The 14,304-nt window shown below is 55.0% G+C and overlaps 1 protein-coding gene across 1 annotated transcript in view; it reads left to right on the top strand.

Annotated features, from left to right (window-relative positions):
* Positions 1-180: 180 nt before the first annotated feature.
* The window catches only part of Prr5 (proline rich 5), a 41,057-nt gene continuing 26,933 nt past the window's right edge, over positions 181-14,304 (top strand). Inside the window, exon 1 of the mRNA XM_040754048.1 lies at positions 181-255. The gene's annotated coding sequence lies outside the window, so the exon portion shown is untranslated. The remainder of the gene's footprint in view (positions 256-14,304) is intronic.

Raw genomic sequence — 14,304 nt, 5'->3', positions numbered from 1 at the left:
ACACACAACTTGAGCAATGCACGCAGTGGTGTACAGGGAGGAGGCCGCGCTGCCCGGATGATGGGCGTGTCCGCAGCCCCTTAAGCGCCGGCTTCTTTTAGCTAGAGACAGAGCTTCCGCGGGCTGGGCGGGGCCTCTCGGGGGCGCGGGGTTCGCGGGCGTGGTCTCTGGTGGGCGTGGTCTCTGCAGTTCCTCCCCCAGCCTGTCCGGGCTCAGCGCGGTGGCGGCGGCTGCGGCGGCGGCACGGGGACCCAGGTGAGCGGCGGTCGGTTCTCGAGGCCAGGCGGGAGGAAGGGTCCCGGACCCGGGGAGGGGGCGGCACGCGCGGACGTAGAAGGCGAGGCCCGGGCGGCGCCGCCGCGAGTGCGTGTGTGAGTGTGCGCCAGAGTCCCGCCGAACGCCCGAAGGTGGGATAGGGGTGGGGGCAACCTCTGTGCAGAAGCGATCCCTGAAGGAGTACAACCTCCCCGTCGTCCTCCTGGGACCTTTCTGGTTCGTCTCTCAGAGGCCCCCGCCCCGCCCCCTTCTCTCGGTATCTGAGTTTCTCCCCCATCTGAGTGGGTGGGTCCCGTTGGGGCCGGTCCAGCCCTCTGTCCAGCCACCTAGCCATTCTGCCATCCTCCCCCCATCTGAGCGTTGTCTCCTTCCTATCGCAGCCTGCCTCTCCCTCCCCATAGCCCCCGCTTAATAGAGCAAACAAAGATGGTCGAGGAGGGGGACCCTTGTTTCCCAGCTATTCCTGGCTCAGGCTGTGCCCCCCCCAACACACACTCTCTGGCCTCTGGCCTGGACCTCCAGCCATCCCATCAGGGAACTAGATGAGGGCAGCAGATAATCCCACACAGGCAGAGGCCCCAGGGTGGGAGCACATAGGGGTCTGTCACCCTCCCTGGCCATTGACAGCAGGTAGGGACACCTGGCAGATCAGCCTGGCCAAGGTCTGAGCCAGTGACCAAATCACATGATTCCTACATGCCATCCCATATGAGCAGGGCCTAATGCCTTCCAAGATTTCCCTTGCCAGAGCCAGGGTGAAAAAGGCGCACAGGGCTGTGGGAGGGTCCCTGGCCTGCAGGCCCTAGGAGGCCGACTCTATCCTGCCCCACACCCCCAGCTTCTGTATCCCTGTCAGGCTTGGGCGGGAGTGACACCGTGAGGGGCCGTGGAGACGGTAGCATGGTATCAGAGTGAAATGGGTAGGGGTGTGCTTGGCTGAGAGCGTGGATGCACCTGCCTCTGTGTCCAGGATCCCAAGGGCCTGGGCCTATTCTCTGGGCTGCATCCAGAGAGACCAGCATGTTCTTATGGCCCTCCTGGGACAGGTGAGGGGCTCTTCTAGTCAGGTCTCTGGCCATTCCCAGTCCTCTTTGAAGATGCTCGATTCATAGAATGCAAAATCCTGGTTTGTCCTGGGATGCTGCTGGGACCCCAGGAATCTGCATTCACCACAAAGTCCCTCAGGTGCACATTGAAGTGTGAGCCCCACTGAGAGAAGGCTGGCCAACAATGGTTCAGGCTCAAGAAGGGTCCCTGCTAGTGGGACCCACTGTGGGTAGAAATATTGACTCCTTGTACCCCAGGAGGATCCACTGATGAGCCCAGAACGTGGAGGTAGCAGCCACAGAGTGGGTGGTACTTTTTTTTTCCGGGATAACCGTGTTAATGGAGGGTGCTGGGGACAGTTGTATTTCCTCAGCAGCAGGGAAAGTGTTTGTGCAGACGCTGGTTGGCAAATGGCTTTTGTTTCTAATGGGTAGCTTGAAAGGCTAGGGCTGGCTGGGCGGAAATGCCTGGGGTGGCAGAGCAGGCACTCGGTGTGAGCAAGGCTAGGGCCTGAGGGGTGACAGTAGAGCCATCTAGGCAACTATCCACCCAGGCAGGGAGTCAGTTCCAGGGCCCCTCCAGATGCCCCACATTTGTGCTCTCCTGTTCTCATGGAATACCCATGAGACCCCCCATGAGGAAAGTGATCCCTTCTCAAAGGTCTCCCCTAAGCCTGCAGGTGGCTGGAGGGATGGAGGATGGGACAGAGACCTCCCAGAGGGAGCCAGGCACACATGGCAAGAGGAAACAGAGCTGGAGGTTCAGATGAGGGAGGGAGTGGTCCCCTGGGGTATACAGCAGGGCCAGGGAGTCCTGTCCTGAAGCTCAGGGTGGCCACAGGGACCATCAGAGCCAGGAGATGGGAAGTTTGCCTGGAATGATGAGGTGACTCCTTAATGACAGTGTAATTCTCTTCTCTATTAACCATATTCCCTTTCATGGCTCAAAACTGGATCTGGATGCAGGGATGCAGGACTTTTTAAGAGACAGCATCTCGGCTGGGGCTGTAGCTCAGTTAGTAGGGTGCTTGCCTAGCATTCACAAGGTCCTGAGTTCCATTCCTTCACTACAGAAATTATACATGATGGGTGCATACCTGTTATCCTAGCACTGCGGGGGGAAGGGAGTAGAAGAGGTGCAGAATGATCAGAACTCTAAGGTCATCTTCAGCTCCGTAGTAAGTTTGAGACCAGCCTGAGGTAGAGACCCTGACCTTTTCTCAAAGTGGGGGAGGAGGATAGAGAGATGGTTTTATTCGGGTATCCAGGCTGGTCTTGAACTTCTGTGTTCAGATGATGTTCAGGCCTCGGGTTGGAGTGTTAGGTTACAGGTGTACGCCACTGCAGCCAGCACAGATGGAGCTTGAGAGCCTTGGGACATGTTATTAAGGACCATGGGAATCCTAAACCTTGGAGCCTTTGCAGCCAGTTCTGTCTTCTGGCTGCAGAGAGCCTTACTTAGCTCCTGATGGCCCAGGAAGAGAAGTCGGTGAAATAAGGGCATAAGGGTCACCCAGAGTCACCTGCCCCAGGGAGCTGCCTGACCCCATGAGCTGTGGTACTCTCCTGCAAAGTGAGAGCTGAGATAGATGGTTTTGGACTAAGTGAAGGCTCTGGCCTGGCTATTGCAATCTGATCTGCACTCCTTCACTAGCCCTGTGGCTCGGCAGATTTCCCAGTCTCTGGCTGCCTGCTGCTTTGTCTGTCAAATGATGAGAATGGCCACCACATCCCTTACGTGTCACCGTGAGAATTAAAGGGTAGCCCCAGCCATGAGTGTTCTCCGCTGGTGGGCGGTGGGGGGGTCTCCATCATAGTGAAGTCATCTTACAGTACTCTACTGTAGGGAAACCATCCCATCCCAAGCCGTAGTGTCGTGGGTCCTGACATCAGCGCTGAGGTGACTGAGAGGACACAGGTGAGAAAGAAACAGGTGTCCACCTAGCACGGAGTACAAGGAACCTTCAGCAGCCCTGTGCTTACAGATCTCTATGTACCGGGCCATGTAGGGAGGGGACAGTCCCTACCCAGGGCCTATTGGCAGCACACAACTGTAAGACTGGGTCTGACTCAGATGCACAGGAAGTCATCCATCATGGCTACTTCTTGGCGGAGAGGCATGGCCCCTGCTTGATTACTCTGCATGTGCAGGAGCTCTCTCCCCTGTGATCGCTAGCCCAGGACTTGTCCAGACACCGGTCCCTACCTCTGTACCATGAACTGTGGCTATGGCCACCTGCAGTCATGCTGGATGTCAACCAAGCCCTCGGTTCTTTTGTTGTTTTGTTTTGTTTTGTTTTGTTTCAGGACAGAGTTTCTCTGTGTAGCCCTGGTTGTCCTGGAACTCACGCTGTAGACCAGGCAGGCCTGGAACTCACAGAGAGCCACCTGCCTCTGGTCCTCAGGTCTTTATGTCATTAGTTTCTAACTCAAAGTGAGTTGGTGTATCCAGATATCAAGTATATGCTATAGTGCAAGGAAGTCCGGGAGACTTGATTATCTGTCACTCATCTTTTAAAAGATGAGTGGTGTCTCACAGAGATGAAACTCTCCATCTACACATTGGGACATGTGGGAAGATCCCTTGTTAGAAGATTGTCCAGCAGGCATGCAGAGAGGCCTTATTCCACTTGGTTCTGCCCCAAGCTTGGCTCACCCTGAAATGAACAGCCATCCCTATGTCTTGGATGTCTGCTTTGTGTTGGGCCCTGTGGGAGCTTCCCTGGCCTCTGTACATTCTCCCAGCAGCCCAGGAGGTTGTTTTGGCTCTGTCCAGTTAGCAGATGGGAAGACTGAGGCCCAAGGCCAGCAAGGGAAAGGACCAGGACTCAGACCCACGTCTCTGATGCCAGCCACTTGACACTTATCGTATTGGTATGCTTAAAGATAAGAAAGAACACGCAGCCTCACCATCAGGGGCCACCATGTGGGCTCCTTGGATCCCAGCATGAGCAGCATACATTTTTCTAAAAGGTTCTCAAAGTTTTCTTGCTAGATTGGTAGGAAGCCATCATTAAATTGTCAAGCAAAATGAATGAACCTGTACCCAGGGGAGAGTCCTGGAGACAGACATAGGAGAACACCCAGCCTGGACTACACCCCCTTCAGCTCTAGACCCCAGCTCTAGGCCTTGTTCCATTCTGGACGCCCTCTTTGAATCTGAGGAGTTCCTGTCTGTGCATCAGTTTTTCTCGTGTATAAAACACTTTCTACCCCCACGTGACTGCAGAGAGTGTGATGGGCCAGCATAGCCATTCTCAGCCTTAGGAATGCTCTAGAAAGGCAAATTACAGGCACACAGACCTGCCTCCGTGTTGTCCTCTGCAGGCCCTGTAAGGTTGTACTATGGTGACCCCACTGGACAGATGAAGGTGAGACAGTGAGGTCAGTATCCAGGTCCCAGGTCACACAGCTGTAAAACTGGGTCTGACACAGATGGGCCGAAAGCCATCCGTCATGGCTGCTTCTTGGTGGGGAGACATGGCTCCTGCTTGATTATTCCAGATGCCAGGGAGCTCACTCCCCTCTGATGGTTAGTGAGGGACTTGGATAGTGGAGGTTGCAGCCTCTGGTGCATAAGTGTCAACTGAACCAGGAGAGGATAAGAGCATAGCTTTGGTCCTGCTTCATGGGAGGGGCCACGAGTTTCCTGTAGAGAGGGGAGGCTCCCCCACTTACATCATTCATAGTGCCCATCCCACCCCTCTTCAGCCAGGCCTGAGACGGAGAGAAGAGAGCTGCCCACAAGGAGGGTAAATACGGTGTGCTCAAAGACCCTCAGGTGGGTCAGTCCCGTGTCATCCATGACACCAGCCCAACTGTGTAAGGCCATTAAGGAGATTCCAACCTCACTGTGCCCACACCCTTAGACCGATGCCATTATTCTGAGAGTTTGGGACTTCAAAACAGTGTCTTACTCTGTAACCCAGGCTGGCCTGAAACTCACTGTATAGCACTAGCTGACCTCAACATCTCAGCAAGCCTCCTCTTTGGACTCGCAGGCACTGGGATTACAGGTGAGCACCACCATGCCCAGCTTCTGTTTTCATTTTTTTTTTTTTTTTGGTTTTTCGAGACAGGGTTTCTCTGTATTGTTTTGGAGGCTGTCCTGGAACTTGCTCGGTAGACCAGGCTGGCCTCGAACTCACAGAGATCCGCCTGCCTCTGCTTCCCAAGTGCTGGGATTAAAGACGTGCACCACCAACGCCCGGCCTCTGTTTTCATTTTTTTCAATAGATTCTGGAGTGGGGTTGTGTCACCAGGTGGCACATGAATATGTGTCCTGCTTTTTCATTGATGCCACTCTGACTTCTTCACTGTCCCTAGACAACACCCAGCTCCTACCACGCCTGAGTTCTTAGCTGTGCAACACCCTGCACCATGCACATCCGCTTCTGCAGATAGCCCTTTGTGGGGTCCTCAGGACACAGAGATGTGACAGTCCTCTGCGTCCTACATTCTGTCAAATGAGACCCAGAACACTGTATCCCAGTGGCCTTGGATGGGATGTAATGGAAGCTTTCTGGCAAGTTGCAAAGGACTGCATGGTGGCTGCTGTCACTGTGGTTGCTGGTGCTGAGTTACTGTTATCGCAGCCTTTCCCCTTACTAAAGTGGTTGTCCCTGCAAGAGGGGGCAGGTCTTACATTCTGAGCCCACCTGACTTGATGTTCTGCGGCTTCCCAGGTGGAATGAACCTCCATGGGGACAAAGTTACAGGAGAAAATGCATTCACACAACCTCATCTTGTCCCCTATGATTGGGGAACATTAACTCCATTGCAGAACCAGCGCCAAGATAGGCTTTCCCAGGATTACAGGACAGGAAGGGACATCTGGGAAGGCTTCCTGAAGGAGGTGGCTAGCACTGAGTCAGCAGGGCGGAAGGGCAGAGTCTGGGTAGCATTCGTGGTAGAGTGAAGAAGGGGGACCTTGCGCGAAGGGCATGGCTAAGCCTAGCATCAGCAGGGGTGAGCGGGGTACAGGCGATATAGGCATTGTGGGCTTGTATACTGAGCTGAACTGAGATACCCTGAAGTCATCTTGGGCCAGAAATGAAAGGAGCTATCCAAGCCGGGCGGTGGTGGCGCACGCCTTTAATCCCAGCACTCGGGAGGCAGAGGCAGGCGGATCTTTGTGCGTTCGAGGCCAGGCTGGACCGATAGCCTCCGAAACAATACAGAGAAACCCTGTCTCGTAAAAACCAAAAAAAAAATAAAAAAATAAAAAAAAAAGAAAGGAGCTATCCAGTTGCACCTCCTGGCACCTCTCTCTCTCTCATCACTTCAGACCTGGACAGGGAGGGGTGTACCATGGGCTCCAAGGCTACAGGCACCCGCCTGGGACCTGCTCCACAAGCGTGATAAAATATTTATCAGGAAGCAAGCAGGCAGTTGGGTTTCCCTGCGCAGACTGCGATGGGCAGCTCCCACCGAGGCTGGCTGCAACCTTCCCGAGTTCCGCTGAGTCACGGCCCAGAAGCCCTCTGCCCAGCCCGCCTGTTCCCTGTCCTATGGCCATGTGGATTCCTCATAATATGTAAGCCATTGGGTAGCCCCACGACCAGGACACCCAGCACAGTGAAAACGCTGACCCAAGCAAGCTCAGGCCTTTCTGGACTGTGCAGGACTCACCCAAGGTCACAGGCAGACAGGCCACAGGTACCCCTTCCCTCGCCCACCCTGCAGCCTCTGGCTCCTGAGCAAGGTAGGTTCTTCCCCTCTTTAGCATGGGGACAACTGAGGCTGCGTGAATGTCGGAAGGGTTGGGTCTCTTAGGACCTGGTGGTCAGAGGAGACGACTTTTTCTGTCTAACCCCCCGTCTGTCTCTGGGGAGTCTGACTCCGAGAAGGGCCAATTCCTGTGTCCACCCTGATGTGAAAGTACTGGGACTTTACGTTGGGATCAGCAACAACAGAAACAGTGGCAGATGGTGCCTTCCCTCTGCTGAGCAGAGTGCGAGCACACCCAGGCTGCCGAGTCTTCTGCTCGCCCATTCATAAAACAGTCTGCCCACCCAGGCCAGCCGGCTAGCTTGTGTGATGCATGCATGCTGTGCTGTGTGACCTTGGATAGGTTGCTACGCCTCTCCGAGGCTCACTCTTGGATCTGCGACTTCGGAATACATCTGGATCTCCTTCATGTCCTCGTATCCCTGAGGCCGGATGGGCCTCGGTGGACCTTTGGAAAAGCTCCACTTTCCAGAAAGGCCCTGGCACAGCCTGAGGTAGGCTTGCCAGGCGGTAGACCAGAGGCTTGAGGACGGCACAGGCCGGGCTGGATGGAAATGTCTCTGAGGTTGTCAAGTTGCCCAGGGAAAGTCTGTGGTCCCTGGACCTGCTGCCACAGCATCTGGGGGTGGGACAGGGAGCTGGCCACACCAGCCACTAGTGGGGACCCTGTGGGCTGCCAAGCCAGCACCACGCCCAGTTCTGGCCAGGCCATCATGCCCCAGGCTGCGTGGTCAGCTGCCCTTTGTTAGCCTCCCCTGGCTGCTGCCCCTGGTCCAGGAGGGCCCTGTTTCTTCAGGCTCCTGCAGGCAGCTGCCCTGCTCCAGGGGACCCTCCTGGCGTCCACCTCCCCATGCCCAGTGCCTCCCCGTGCCAGCCGTGGGGTGCTTCTCCTGGCTCTGAGAAGTGATTGCTCCAGCACCCCCATGCTTTCTCAGGGCTCTGTGGGACAGCTCCTGGCCCTAGTAGTTCCTTGTGGGTTTTCTAGAGTGTCTGTTAAGTGAACAGAGGGAATATGGTGGGCTGATGTCCAGCGAAGGCATCCTGGAGCAGAACAAACCCCTGCCTGTATGTGCAGGACCCAGCAGATGGCCTCTGTTCGCCTCCTTTTCAAGCGTGGTGGAAGCTGATGGTAGTGGGGTGAGATTAAAGGCGTCTGGGCCTGGGAGACAGGTGGGGCCTGAGGTACAAGATACCTTTCCACAAGTCCGGTGGACAGGCCAGTGTTGTCCACTCTAAGGAGCAAGCAAGGGACGGGCAAGCGGGGCCATCACACCCCTAGCAGTGGCTGACACATATGCACAGCCTGGTGTGGACAGGGGTGACAGAGAAATGCCCTGGTGGGGGAAAGCTTTCTCTAGTGGTTCCTTTCTCTTCCGTCTTCTGCTTTTGAAAAGCACCCTAGAGTTCCTTCAGTGACTTTGGATGTATTGAAAGTCCTAAGATGAACTCTGAATTCGGTGGCCACAAGGACATTCAGGGACACATCCTGATGAGATGACTGACCACAGTCTGATGGCAGAGGCCAGCAAGCCAGTATGTGAGGTTAGGCTCACCGGACACAGCCTGATGGGAGAAGCTGGGCAGACAGACTGATGGAGGAAGCTAACCACCAGGCAGTCTGATGGTGTGTGTGTGGGGGGGGTTGTTTGCTGATAGTCTGATAGAGCCTAGTGGCTTGCCAAGGTGACCCTGCAGATGAATTCCTAGAGCAACAACTCCATCCACAGAACTGGGCATTTCTCCCAGCATCCACATAAGGGACTTGGGCCTGTCACTTCCAGATGTCTACTCGATGACAGCTGCACAGCTCCCCTCCTGTCAGGCTCCCAGGAGCCCTGTGCTTTGCAGAACATAGGCAGGGTAGGTGTGGGATGCTCTTTGCCCTTGTGGAGAGACTAGCAGACTCTGCTCAGCTCTGGGGAAGTGAGGGCCTGCTACAGCAATAGAGCCTGGAGGGGAGGACCCCTAAGCTGCTTGGGAACTCAGAACTGTGCAGTCGGGTGTAATGGCTATAGCAGATGGTTGGCCAGTAGGTGGCAGCCTAGCGCAAGGTGTATAACCCCCCCCCACCACCCCACCACCCAAACACACACCCCTACACTCTGACGAGTGGGTCAGGGCACAGGCCAGTGCAGACCACCTTGCTGTGGCTACTAAGCAGCCCCATCTGGTCCAGGTGGTGTGCTTTTTTTCTCTTGGCAGCTCTGGGTCTCAGAATTACCCGGCGAGCACTATGCAGTGTAGGCCCACTGAGTACCACTGCCATCTAGAGCCTACCCTCTAAGCTGGAGCCTGGCTCCTCCTGTTGGCCCGTTGACTCATGGGTCCTCAGTGCTCCAGTAGGGTAAAGAGGAGTGGGCCGTGGCAGATATACCCAAGTGAGTGTACCTCAGCAAGATGAACGCCAAGTCAGAGAAATGAGGACTGTGCATCACTGAGCATTATGGGGTACCAAACGCAAAGTAGGCACTGTGAGGCTCCACCCTCAGAGGGAGCATTGTGGGGGTTTCCCCCTCAGAGGGAGCACTGTGGTCACTCCAATCTCAGAAGGAGCACTGTGGGGGTTCCACCCTCAGAGGAAGCATTGTGCAGGCTCCCCCCCTCAGGAGGGAGCACCATGGGGTTCCATCCTCAGAGGGAGCACCATGGGGGCTGGGCATGGGAACTTTTCTGGAATATTTTCTCAGAAGAGCAGGACTAGGTGGTGCTGGCCAAGATGTCTGGGGACAGGGAGCAGAGCATATCCTATGGAGGGAGGGAAGTAGAGAGGGGAGAAGGCCATGTGACCAGTGACCAAGAGGCCCTGTGGCCGTGGAGGGCAGAGCAGAAGGGGCCTAGCATGAAGGAAGCCCTGCTCTGCGGTGAGCAGAGTGGACCTTGGCCATTTACTTCCCATCTCAGCACACGGGAGCCCTGGCCCCAGGGACACATGGACCAAGATCCTCAGAAAAGGGGGAGGAGGGACTAAAGGAGGACTGGATTGGGTCAAGGGGTCAGAGGGCTTCTGTCAGAGCAGAGCCTGACAGCTGGGCAAGCCAAAGCCAGAGGTGGCAGAAGCAGGCGGGTTAGCTGCAATAATGGTGTCAAAGCCAAGTTACAGTGCGTTTCTTTGCAATTCTCGAATCCGTGACACCCCGTTCCTCTAAAATTAAAGGGGTAGGGCCAACAAAGTAATTCTGTGTGTAAAGGTGGTTACCTGAGTGCGATTCCAGGAACCCACAGGATGGAAAGAAAGAATGTGTTTCCACAAGCTGGCCTCTGACTTTTACGTGTGTACCAAGGCGCATGAATGTGCACATGCACAGTAAATAAATAAATAAATGTAATAGAAACATTTCAGAATAGAAGTATTCTGAAAACCAGGCGGTGGCGGCACATGCCTTTAATCCCAGCACTCAGGAGGCAGAGGAAGACAGATGTCTGTGAGTTCAAGGCTAGCCTGGTCTACAGAGTGAGTTCCAGGACGCCAAAGCTACACAGAGAAACCCTGTCTCAAAAAACAAGCAAATAAGCAAACAGAAAAGTGCTCTGTTGAGCTAAGGACAAGGCTCATCCACATTGACCCCAGGCTGGGTCCTTTTCTCCTCAGAATCCCAGGACTCTTCAATGAGGCCCAGCTGGATTGGGCAGAACAGGGAAGCAAGGAGTCACAGGATTAGTAACCACAGGCCTCGTGGCCCATGCCCTGTGATGCCACCTGAGAGATGAGAAGCACTAAAAAGAGTTTGAATTCTGCTAGCCAGGGCCGCATAGTGAGTTCCAGCCTAACCTGAGCTACACTGTGAAATCATGATTCATTTTTCAAAGAGTTTTATCTTATTTTTTGTTCATGTGTGTATGAGCATTGTATGCAGGTACTTGCAGAGACCAGCAGAGGGCATCAGATCCCCTGGAGTGACAGGCAGTTATGAGTCCCCACCGTGTGGGTGCTGGGAATTGAATAGTCTTTTACAAGAGCAAGGAGTTCCCTTATCTGTTGAGCCGTCTCTCTAGCTCCCCTGAAAAATGATTTAAACACATAATTAAGCAGTCCTGGTCACGGTGTAGGCGGGGCGATCCCTGTCTAGGTTTTGTTCTGCAAGATGGCCACATGTAGCCTGGCCACGCGAGAAGAGGCCTTCCTTTGGGAGGGGTCCTATCCCTTGAAGCTCTGCAGTTCGCCATTGCTTGGAGGTGTTTCTGTGCATTGTCATAAAGATGGTTGTCTCCCGGTGTTGTTGGGATTCAAGGTGACTGCAGGTTTAGGGCAGGGGTTGGAGGCCTTTGGGCACCTTTCAAGGTCTGGAATGGGACATTGTAAAAGTTGACTCAGTAGTTGTTTGTGCCTTTAGCCTTGAAGCAAGACGCTCAGGGGAGAGGTACAGCTTTCAGACAATCCTTGAGTGACTGGCAGGTCTGTGCACAGAGGTGAGCAGGTGACCCTGGGTGAAGGGGACAGGCAAAACAAGGGATGCTGAGCTTTCATTCTGCCTGAGGTGGCCTTGTTGGTCAAAGAGGCCGGTGTCCTTTTTATCAAAAATAACCCTCAGGCCAACAGTGGCGGCGCACACCTTCAATCCCAGCACTTGGGAGGCAGAGGCAGGCGGATCTCTGTGAGTTCCAGGCCAGCCCTGTCTACAAAGCTACACAGAGAAACCCTCTCTCTCTCTCAAACAAAAAAGGGGGTGGGGTCAAAGAGAGACCACCAGATGGCACCTTAATGAGGGCTGCTTAATCACGTGTGTGTTTAAATTGCTTTGCCGGGCAGAACCTGGACAGTGCTAGGTGGGAAGCAGGCGGGGTTCTGAGGACCCAGCAGGAGTGGAGAAGAGGGCTCAGGGGAGGAAACAGAACCCAAAGAATGCATACCGGGCCCTGCCTACCTAGGGTTCTGAGTGCCAGGCTTTGGAATTTGGAGTTTTCTCAGAAGGGCAGGACCTAATCTGAGGATTAGGTAGGCAGGACAGGGGCCCAGCTGCTGGTCCCTATAAAAGCTCTGGGGGGCAGCAGAGAGCCAGGGCCCCCAGAGCCCAAACCACATTGCCCAGGCAGCCATGGTGGGTCCAACTATCCTCAGGTGGGTTCTAGTCCCGCTGCCTGATGTTAGGGAAGCTGGCTACGGAAGAGGCAGTAGGAACTCCAGCCTCAGTCCTGGCTCCACTTCTCACCAGCCCGTGACTCTGTGGTGACCTCAAGATTTGGAACCTCAGCTGGGCTTGAATGGCCCGGGTTGGGTGTGGCAGGTACCTGGTGAATCTCACCGCGTTTCCTGACCTTGATGCCCAGGTCCACTGGGGATCCCACCCTCCAAGGTTTTTCTACTTCACGGAGATTTTGAAGGTGCCAAGTTTTGACTTCTGGGGTTTGTCTCCGCCTCTCCCTACCATGTGACATAACCCCTCCCCCAGCTCAGGGATTTCTAATCAGAAGAGCTTTTCTCAGATAATAATTTCTTGGATGTAGAAGTCCAGGAGTAGGTGGTTTGGGGATACCACCCTGGAGAGCAGCACCCTCCCGCTGGGAGGCCCTGGTGGCATCCAGACAACCCCAGGCTGGCTCTTTGCGCTTCAACCAGGAAGTGAGGGACACCGGCCAAGGGTTGAGTCTCCCTGTTCCTGTTGCCCACATTGGATCTGGATCCCTGACAGGAAGCAGCTCTTCCTACCTGGCAGGGCTGGGTACAAGGTTCAGACAGTCAGAGAGAAAACGAACTTTCTCCACTCAGATCTCCTACCATGCCTGCGTCCTGTGTCTGGGCTCCTCTCCGGTAGCGCCAGCGGGGAGCTTATTCCTAAGTCACATTCGTTCTTTCCAAGAATTCTTCTGAGAAAAAGCTACTGGCAGGAAGGTGCCTTGAGGAGAGCACGGAGCAGGAAGGCAAGCTGGCAACCTGCAGGTCCCTGCTGCTGACCTGTGGGCCTTCGTCCACAGAGTGGGGACAAGCACCATAGCCCCGCACCCACATGAAGCAGGGCAGCCATGCCCAATGCTAGGGCCGCCATGCCTTTGGCTGGGCTGGAGCAGACCTCCCTGAGGGAGACAAAGCTTAGCTCTCTGCCACTCCAAGATTCAGCTCCATGGGGAACATCACTTCCCCAAGGGGCACCGAGTGATGGATCAGAACCAGGGTTCTAAACCACCCTACCCAAAAAGAACCTTTGGAAACTGATGTCCAAGACCTTCACGGATGGGAAACTGAGGACTGGAGGGAGAGTCTCTTAGGGTCACATGGATCTGGTGAGGGTGTTGGATACAAGGGATCTCCGCTGGCCAGAATCCCACAGGAGGGAAGAGGTATTTGGGACAGAGGATCAGGACCCAGCTAGGCAAAGGTGACCCACGTCAGGAAGGTAGCATGGATCTAGGAGACATGAGTGAGGAGGTAGATGGCATTCTGTGTCGCTTCTCACAAACCTGATGGACACCTGTCTGCCTCAAATGCTAACTAGTCGGCTGGCTTCGAGGTGCAGGGAGAAGAGCCTCCAAGATCCTAGCTTAGTCTTACCCTATAGTGACAGGTTCACTGGGCTTCTGCAGCCATGGCTCACCACTTCTTCCTACTGTTCCTTGGTAACAGGAGCAGCTGCCAAGCTCCAGGTGTGACCCTGTGACCTTGTGGTTGTCCTGTTTCACCATCCTCCGCACACCAAGAGGAGGATGAGACATGGCCCAGGGGCACAGGGCAGAGAGGCAGAGCCAGGCATGCTCCTCTCCTGGGTATCTGGGACCCCAGGGCTAGGAGCCAACTCTGCCACAGGCTGCGGCAGACATGGTGCCGGTCAGCTTTGGGGAACGGTCAGGACTTGCTAATGGGACCATAGTGCCCCCTCTGCATCTGGGGGAGGTAGGTGACAATGACTGAGCTGGGGCTGTTTCTCTCCTGCTCACCAGGCCAGGCTCCAGCTTCTGCCCTGCCGCTTGGCCTGATTTTGTGCGTATGCTCCAAACTCTTGGAGCCTCCATTTCTCTGTTGTGACACGGGATCCCCTCACCTCCAGGGAGTACCACAGCCTTGGGAGCACCAGCTGGGGCAGTGTGTTCAAGTCCTGCCTCTCTGCCCTGTCTCTTATCCTCGCCCCTAGCAGGGTCCCCTCTTTAGCTGGTTCCTTTAAATAAGTTCTCTGTCCTCTTCCATTGTCATGGGCAGGTGAAACTACATTGTGATCTTGTCCTGGTAGACAGGTCTGGGTTTGGGAGTACTGTGCCCTGAATGTGAACCATCCGGGTCGGCCCCTCAGTACCTTCATACCCCATGAACTGGAGAGGGTTGTGG

The sequence above is a fragment of the Mesocricetus auratus genome, unplaced genomic scaffold (assembly GCF_017639785.1).
Source record: "Mesocricetus auratus isolate SY011 unplaced genomic scaffold, BCM_Maur_2.0 Super-Scaffold_100010, whole genome shotgun sequence".
Taxonomy (NCBI): domain Eukaryota; kingdom Metazoa; phylum Chordata; class Mammalia; order Rodentia; family Cricetidae; genus Mesocricetus; species Mesocricetus auratus.
Note: the sequence above shows the minus strand (reverse complement) of the source record. Positions and strands in the feature narration are given on the sequence as shown.